The following is an 8,718-nucleotide window of genomic DNA, read 5'->3' on the forward strand; positions in this document are numbered from 1 at the left end:
CCCCTCCCTGTAAACACACTTGGTCAGACCTCTAGTCAAAGCTTCCTGAATGCATCTAGCATGGAGACAGAGCTCTTTGGTCTCTCGTCTCCTGACTGAATTCTCTTATCACTTACAATAGCTTTTCAATAGTTTCTCTTGTGTTTTCCTAATATTCATCATCTGAAATGAAAATAGTGGAGATTTAAATTTTTCCTGTCTAACTTTTATACATTTTTACACTTTTAACTTCTTTTTCTTTCCTAAGTATGATTACTCCAGAACAGTGTTAAATAAGAATAGTGATAGTGGGTATTCTTGTCTTGTGATTTTTAAAAGCATGACTGCGCCTGCAGTAAAATGCATACTCTTGTATAATGCAGCTGGAAACATACTTTTTTTTTTTTTTAACATACATTGTTTATGTCTAGTAATTTCACTTCTGAGAATTTAGTCTAGAGGCATACTAAGAGACTAATAAATGTTATTTATCAATTTTTTCATAGCAGTATTTGTACTGATGAAAAATTAGAAGCAATCTAAATGTTCAACACTGAAGAATGGTTAAATAAATTATGGTATAGCGATGTGATAAAATAAGGCTTTATTATTCACCTAGCAATACCTAACAAATTACCCCAAAACTTAATGGCTTAAAACAATCAATGTTTATTTCTCACACAATTTCTGTGGGTCAGGAACCCAGGATCAGCTTAGCTGGATGGTTCTGCCTCATGGGGTTTTGGTCAAGATGTTGGCCAGGGCTGTGGTCATCTGAAGACTTGACCTGGGCTGGAGGTTCTGTTTCCAAGGTGGCTCGCACGCATACAGGTTGTTGGCAGGAGGTGTCAGTTCCTTGCCACGTGGACCTCCCCATAAGACTAGAGTTACCTCTCATGACATGGCAGCTGGCTTCTTCCATAGTGAGTGATCTAAGAGAAAGCAAAGTGGAAATTGCAATGTCTTTTATGAAGTCATACTCTGTTCTTTTCACAATATCCTATGTGGTGCACGGATCAGTCCCATTTATTGTGGTACGGGGCTGACTAGGGGCATGAATACCAGGAGGCAAGAATTACTGGGGGTCATCAGGGAGGCTGGTTACTACTGTCTGTGCTTTGGCCCCCAATGATTCAAGTCCCTCACACATACAAAATACACTCATTCTTTTACAAGGCCCCCCAAAGTTTCAAGCTGTTACAGCATCAGTTCCAAGTCTAGATTCTCATGATCTAAGTCAGGTCCCGAGACAGGTGAAGCTCTTGGGGTATAGTTCCTTCAGAATGTAGTTCCAAGTACAGTTCGAGTGTAGTTGCTCTTGATCTGAAGACCTGTGAATTAAAGAGACAAGCTATCTGTTTCCATCCACACCAGACATCTACTGGTGGGACAGGCATAGATAGGATAAGTGCTGTAGATTCAAGCCAGTGGAGAACAGGAGGCATGCAGAGCTCACTGCCTCATAGCAAGTCTAAAATTCAGCCAGGCACAAGTGGAAAGTTCCTCAGTTAGGACTCAGGCCTACTCTTTTCTGGGAATGATTCTCCATAGCTCTTGGCTCTAAGCTCTGAGCTCTTGGTTCCACCCTCTGATTCTTCCTTCCTAGTCCATTAAAGGTAACTGGTGGTTTGCAGCTGAGAGACAGTCAGCTTGCTTCCTGCTTATCAAAGTTGGGGAGTCTAAAGGCCTTTTTTCATTTCTGTGCACTCAGTCCAACCTGATAGTGTTTCTGTGGGTATTAATTTAAAAAAACAACAACAAAAAACAACTTTGTAGGTCACCTGCAAAAGGGTTGTAGGTGAGGTTCATTCCAATAGACAAAAGCTACACCATTACATCGCTTTAAGATAAGCCTTTTTCTACTTTGGGCTTTTGTTGAAATTGCCCTTAAGCTGCTTAAAAGCCATAGAGTTCTCAAAAGTAAGTACTCTCTTAAATTTAAAAAAATAATTAAAATAGGATTTTACAGTCACAGCCTCAGCTTCATCTTTAGACCAGGTTTTCTTGGAAGAGCCCTGGATTTGATTTTTGCCTGGAAGCCATTTTACAATTTTAGCATTTTCTGTCATCTGGAAAATTTCATAAGCAGAAAGTCGTGACTCTTTTTTGTTTAATAGTCTTTCAGCTTATCTCTTCTCGTACATATTGCTATAAGCAGCAAGAGGAAAACAACCACAATTTCAACATTCTGCCTGGAAATCTCCTTGGCTAGATCGCTTAGTTTGTTAGATGCATTTTCTTTTTTTTCCACATATTTTTTGCATGTGACAGTGTTGCTAAATTTTCTGTCATATACGAGATTCTGTCGTATAAAAAAAATCTCTCATCTTCTAGTTTCCAATAATATTTTTCGAATTTTCCTTCAAGCCTCACGAATAGTATCCTTGAAGGTTATCTGGCTTCTGATAACAGTTTCTTCAATGCACTTTGTTTTCACTTCTCAGTCTTTCCTTTTTGCTGTTATAAAGCCCTCCCACATTTTAGAGGGTTTTTTTTTTGTTATAGCAGTGCCCCACTTCTAGCACCAAAATCATTATTATGTATCTATGTGCAGCAAGTTACTCCAAAATTTAGATATTTAAAACAGTAAGTATTTACTGACTCACACAATTCTGTGGGTCAGGAACCCAGGAGCAAACTAGTTTGGTGGTTCTGTCTCAGAGTCTCTCATAAGGTTACACTCAAGGTGTCATCCAGGGTTGTAATTATCTGAGGACTTGAGTGGGAGGATTTACTTCCATGGTGATAAACTCAAATACCTGGCAAATTAGTGCTGGTTATTGGCAGGAGGCCTCAATTTCTCACCATGTGGGCTTCTATGTAGGGATGCTGGAGTCCTCATGACATGTTAGTTGGCGTCTCCTGTAGTGAGTAATCCAAAACAGAGCAAGGTGGAAGCTGTAACATCTTTTATCACATAGCTTTGAAAGTCACACTCTATTGTTTCCAAAGTATTTTATTAGTTACACAGGTCAGTTATATTCAGGGGGCCGGGGTATTGCAGGGGTCCTGAATACCAAGAAGCAATAATCATTGGGGGTTTCTTGGAGACTGGCTACCACAATGATAATAAATAATTATGGCAGATTTCTAAAATAATGTGTTTGAAAATTTTTTAATAATAGGCTAGATGAAAGAAAACATTCAAAACTTTAATTCAGTATAATCTAAAAGTTATTTAAAATAACTTTTTATATTATTGTCTGGGTGTATCTACTCATGCAGAAAAGATAGACCAGGAAGTAAACAAAAATGTTGGCATTGCTTATTTCTAGGTGAGAGAATTGTGAATTTTAAAGTTTTCTTATTTTTTTGTATGTTTTCAAAACGTAACACTACAGTGTGCGTGAATAGTTCTAAAATTAACAAACATGAATTTTGAGGGCACAATTAGAAAAATACTTAAAATTTTTGTTTATTTTCTTTAAGATACAAACAGTATCATTTCCCCTTGTTTTAAAAAATAAAATTCTAGGGGCTGGCCCGGTGGTTCAGGTGGTTGGAGCTCCATGCTCCTGGCTCCGAAGGCTGCCGATTCGATTCCCACATGGGCCAGTGGGCTCTCAACCATAAGGTTGCCAGTTCAACTCCTTGACTCCCATAAGGGATGGTGGGCAGCGCCCCCTGCAACTAAAATTGAACATGGCACCTTGAGCTGAGCTGCCGCTGAGCTCCCAGATGGCTCAGTTGGTTGGAGCGCGTCCTCTCAACCACAAAGTTGCCGGTTTCGACTCCCACGAGGGATGGTGGGCTGCGCCCCCTGCAACTAGCAACGGCAAATGGACCTAGAGCTGAGCTGCGCCCTCCACAACTAAGACTGAAAAGACAACAACTTGAAGCTGAATGGCACCCTCCACAACTAAGACTGAAAGGACAACAACTTGACTTGGAAAAAAAGTCCTGGAAGTACATACACACTGTTCCTCAATAAAGTCCTGTTCCCCTTTGCCAAAAAAAAAAAAAATTCTACACCCTTCAAAAAAACTAATGATAATTTTAAATGACAGGGGCTGTTAACTCTCAATTTGGCAATTGATGACTTATCTCATTAAAGATAATTGTGCTGCCAAATTTTAAATTAATATTTGTACTAGCACAGATGGAATATGTGTGCATGCATACATGAGTGTGTTCAATGGGAAAAGGGGATAAAGTCTCCTTTAAAGATCATTCCTGAGAGTCATTGCTTAGTGAAATATTCTTTAAACTACCAGGGGTGCCAAAAAAAATGTATATACAGGACTTGTACTGATCTTTTTTGTATTGGTATATATTGAGTATTACAATTTTAATACAGTTTTTTCCTTTCTTAAAATCTGTATACATTTTTTGGCACCCTCTGTATTTAATATTTAATACTAATTGACAAGTACAACCTTTTATCGTTTCTCTTTTATTTGAACATCTGCCTCCACACTTTCTCCTAAAATGATGAAATTTAAGGATGAAATGTAAAATATTCCCATAAGATTGTTTGAAATAGAAAAACAAAGCAAAGTTTAATCAGGCTGGATGTGACACTTCCAAAAATATATCCGCTTGAGATCCATTGAAGTTCTTTCTGATAATAAATGCAGGAGTTATTTTTTTCCCTTTGAATCGAGGACAGTCCATGTTCATGAAATTCTTTAATGCATAGTTCATGAAGTTCTTTAAGTTTTTTTTCTAGCTGACTTAAAGGTTTTATAGATTTGATTTAAGGATCTTGAAAATCTTTCTCAATTACTTCTCTATCTTCTCAGATCAGAGCCGCTGTGGATGTTTTTGCAGTTTCATTGCACAAAGGTGCCCAATGGTGGGCTGAAATTCCAGCTCATACATATGTATCCAGGCATCAACTACTATGAGAGGAAACCTGATATTCTCCCTTCTGTTTTACAAAATGTCTACTGATGGGCTACAGTAAGTTCTCACACTTTTGTATTATGAACCCTAGGAAAACAGGCATTTTGTATATGCTTGTGATTTTTCACTCATTGCTCTGTAATTATTGCTAAGGTATTTCATTGTTGTATATTTTGCTTTCTATAATAATCTCTTTGTAAGTTCCCTGAGGTCAAGAACCATGTCGTCTATTTCTTTTGTTCCTCCGGTTGGCTACTAACCTAACTAATGCCAAACTTTAGGCATGATAAAGAGAGATTTAACTGAAATTAATGTTAGACACCAGAAATTAAAGTCGCTAAAATGTTTATAATCACTGTACTTTGTTTTTGTTGTCATGTATCTTACACTTACACAAATGCTCATAAACCACAAACACATTCACAAAAATTTTAAAGAGTCATTTATTTTTTAATGGAATTAATAAAAGGGAAAGATGATAGCCATTTATATATACCAACATATTTACATTTCTGGTGCTCTTCATGACTTTTTGTAGATCAAAGTTTCCATCTGATATTATTTCTGTTTAGCCTGTGTAATTCCCTCTAGTATTTTATGTAATGTTTTTCTTGGTGACTTTTCTGTTTTCATATACTTGACAATATCTATTTCACCTCATTTTTGGAGTATATTTTAGCTGCATGTGTAATTCCAGGTTGACTTTTTTCCTCCCTTTTGCACTTTAAAGATATCTTTTCATTGTCTCCTGACCGCTTTTGTTTCTGATGAGAAACTTTTTCAGATATCATTCTAATAGTTGTTCCTCTGTAACATCATTTTTATTTTTTTCTAGCTGACTTAAAGATTTTATCTTTAATTTTCAGGCAGTTTGACTACAATGTGCTTATATGTGGTTTCCTTGTATTTATCCTACTTGTGATTTGTTAGTATTTAAAAAAACTTTTTTTTAAATTGGGGAATATTGGGGAACAGTGTGTTTCTCCAGGGCCCATCAGCTCCAAGTCGTTGTCCTTCATTCTAGTTGTGGAGGGTGTAGCTCAACTCCAAGTCCAGTTGCTGTTTTCAATCTTTTAGTTGCAGGGGGCATAGCCCACCATCCCACGCGGGAATTGAACCAGCAACTTTGTTGTTGAGAGCTCGCATTCTAACCAACTGAGCCATTTGGCCACCTCTCCAGAAGCTCAGTGGCAGCTCGTTGTCTTCAATCTAGTTGTGGAGGGCGCAGCTCACTGTCCCATGTGGGTATTGAACCGGCAACCCTGTTGTTCAGAGATCATGCTCTAACCAACTGAGCCATCCAGCCACCCCTGTTGGTGCTTTTTTTCCCCCAAAATATAAAAAATATTTGGCCATTATTTCTTCTAATATTTTTTCTTCTGTATTCTCTTTCTCCTCTTCATATGAGACTCCAACCATATGCAAGACCACTTGATATTGTCTTATAAGTCATTGAGTTGCTCTTTAAAATTTTTTTCCATTCTGTTTTTTGGTTGGAATAATATCTCTTGATTTGTCTTCCAGTTTGTTGACCCTTTCTTCTGTTGCATCTTCTCTGCTATTAAACACATCCAATGAATTTTTCATTTCAGATGTTTTATTTTTAAGTTCTAGAATTTTCATTTGTTTCATTTTTTGTAATTTCATTTTACAATGCTGCTGAGACCCCCATAATTTTACTCACTGTGTATAACTGTTCATTTCTTTGTTAACGTATTTATACTAATTGTTTTAATGTCCTACTCTGATAAGTCCAACATTGGGTCCTCTTGAGGTCTGTTTCTATTGGCTACTTTTCCTCTTTATTATGGGACATATTATGGGCCTTTTCTTTGCATATTTTTATTTTTATATTGTATGATGAACATTGTGGATGTTAGTTAGTAGGGAGTTTTTGAAAGGATCTAAGTTTTGTTTTAGTAGGTAGGTGAGTTACTGGAAGATCCTCTAAATCTTTTCAAACTTGATTTTAGGTTTTGTTAGGGTGTGTCTATTTTGATATTTTTCTTATTCTTAGGGTGTGGCACTTTTTCTAGTGCATAGTCATTATTCCTAAGGTGTGGCCTTTCTGGGGTTCATTGAAATGCCCAAGATGCTAGTATGGGTCTTTCCACTCTGGCTAGAACAGAGCTCCAATGTCTTTGGTACTGGTAACCCTGTTCAGCTCTTAGTCTCCACTGGCCACTCTCTGCCCATGCACCATTTAGAACCTAAGGCAAATGCCCATCCAGACTTACATGCTCCCCCACCCCCGTTCTGTGCAACTCCATCTTCTCTGGTACCTTACCTGACAAATACCAGCCACATTGGCAACCCTGCACTCTTGTCTCTGCCTGCTCAGCTCAGCAAGCCCACTTCCCTTCTCTTGGTCTTTATCATCTTGCACTTTGGTTTGAAATACCCCTAAGTGGAAAGCAGGGGTGGACATCATTAATGCTAAATTTTTATGTATTCCCTTATCTCCTGGATCTCAGTTCTTTTCTGCTTCTTTCCCCACCTGAAAAGAGTCACCTCATATATTTTGTCCAGTTTTATGGTCCTTTACAGTGGGAAAATATGTTCAATATCAGTTATTCCACCATGGCCAAAAGTCATCCATGTCTAGAATAAAAGGTATATGAACACTGTTGTATCATTTACTGGATGAGTGAATGATGTAGGCCTGAAGTTCATTATTAAAAACAATATACTTGGTTCTATGTAAGGAATAAGAAATTATGCCGCAGGAATAGATGATTCTTTAGGTCTGGCAAGGCTCTTTCTGACAAATTTTGAACAAAGTGGAGGGAGAAGGCAGAAGTAATTTTTCAGTCATCCCTATCAAAGTGAGCTGTTCTGTAAAAAACCCCTTCACCAAGCGAAAAAAATCATGCATCTTAGTATTCTTGTATTTCTTCTTCCTAACTAACCTCCTACAAACTCATTCTACTCTGAAAAGTAGAATGTGTGGTGGAAGGTTGTTTGGCAGTTCTTCTGATCCGCGCTGGGCTCATCTGGGCTCACTCATATGTGGGTGGATCATCGGACTGTCCTCTAATCTATTATGGCCTCAGTTATCACTTTAGACCATGGTTGGGTCTACTACATGAATTTCATTCATCAGCTGACTAGTTTTTTGATGATGACAGAACACAAAAGAGGAGGTGGGAACATGTGAGGATTTTTGAAGCCCCTGCTTGCATCAACGTTGCTACAACCTGATTGACCGAAGCAAGTCACGTAAATAAGCAGAAAGAGTGTGGAGAGCACTACCAAAGAACATGGATAGAGGAAGGCAGGGATGATTGGTCCAGTAGTGCAATCAATATACAACATTAGCCTTGAGTACCACTATTATTTGCATTTAATTCTGCAAATAACTCAGCAGAAGTTACACTAATGACCTGTTCCACATCTACTTAGTTTTAAGAGCTTGTCAGTCATCTTAGAACAAACACTCTAGAAATGGCAGAGACAGACTGTTCACTCTATTTTTTTCTTGAAAGAATTGGATCTCATAATAAGGGACACACACAGCAACTTAGCAAACGTCAAAGCAAGTGTGTTTCACTTTCTCTCCACCACCTTCTTTCTCCACCTAACTCGCATTAGCAAGACATAACTGCAGATATGAATTTAGTATAGCTGGGATATTTTGGAGGATATTTTCCCTAATTGTCTATCTGTATTATCCCCTTAACCACTGTGCAACATAGTTTCTTTGCAGGCAATAAGGAGATTGAGAAAATTTCAGGGATGAGAGCATGATAGAGGAATTACACAGAATAGATACTAAAATATAGGGAGTTAGTAGAGATTGGATAAACCTCTTAAGAAGAATTTTTTAAATCTATTTTATTTTTCAATTATAGCTGACATTCAATATTATACTAAGAAGAATTTGGTAGCCAATTG

The 8,718-nt window shown here is 37.8% G+C and overlaps 1 long non-coding RNA gene across 1 annotated transcript; it reads right to left on the reverse strand.

Moving 5' to 3' along the window:
* Window positions 1-919: 919 nt before the first annotated feature.
* Window positions 920-8,365, reverse strand: LOC109452260 (uncharacterized). Its single transcript, XR_002138114.2, has 3 exons — window positions 7,112-8,365; window positions 2,739-2,841; window positions 920-1,310 (listed from the first exon to the last, which is right to left on the reverse strand). It is a non-coding gene; the product is annotated as an uncharacterized LOC109452260 (long non-coding RNA).
* Between the last annotated feature and the right edge of the window lie 353 nt (window positions 8,366-8,718).

The sequence above is a fragment of the Rhinolophus sinicus genome, linkage group LG02, assembly GCF_036562045.2.
Source record: "Rhinolophus sinicus isolate RSC01 linkage group LG02, ASM3656204v1, whole genome shotgun sequence".
Classification (NCBI taxonomy): Eukaryota; Metazoa; Chordata; class Mammalia; order Chiroptera; family Rhinolophidae; genus Rhinolophus; species Rhinolophus sinicus.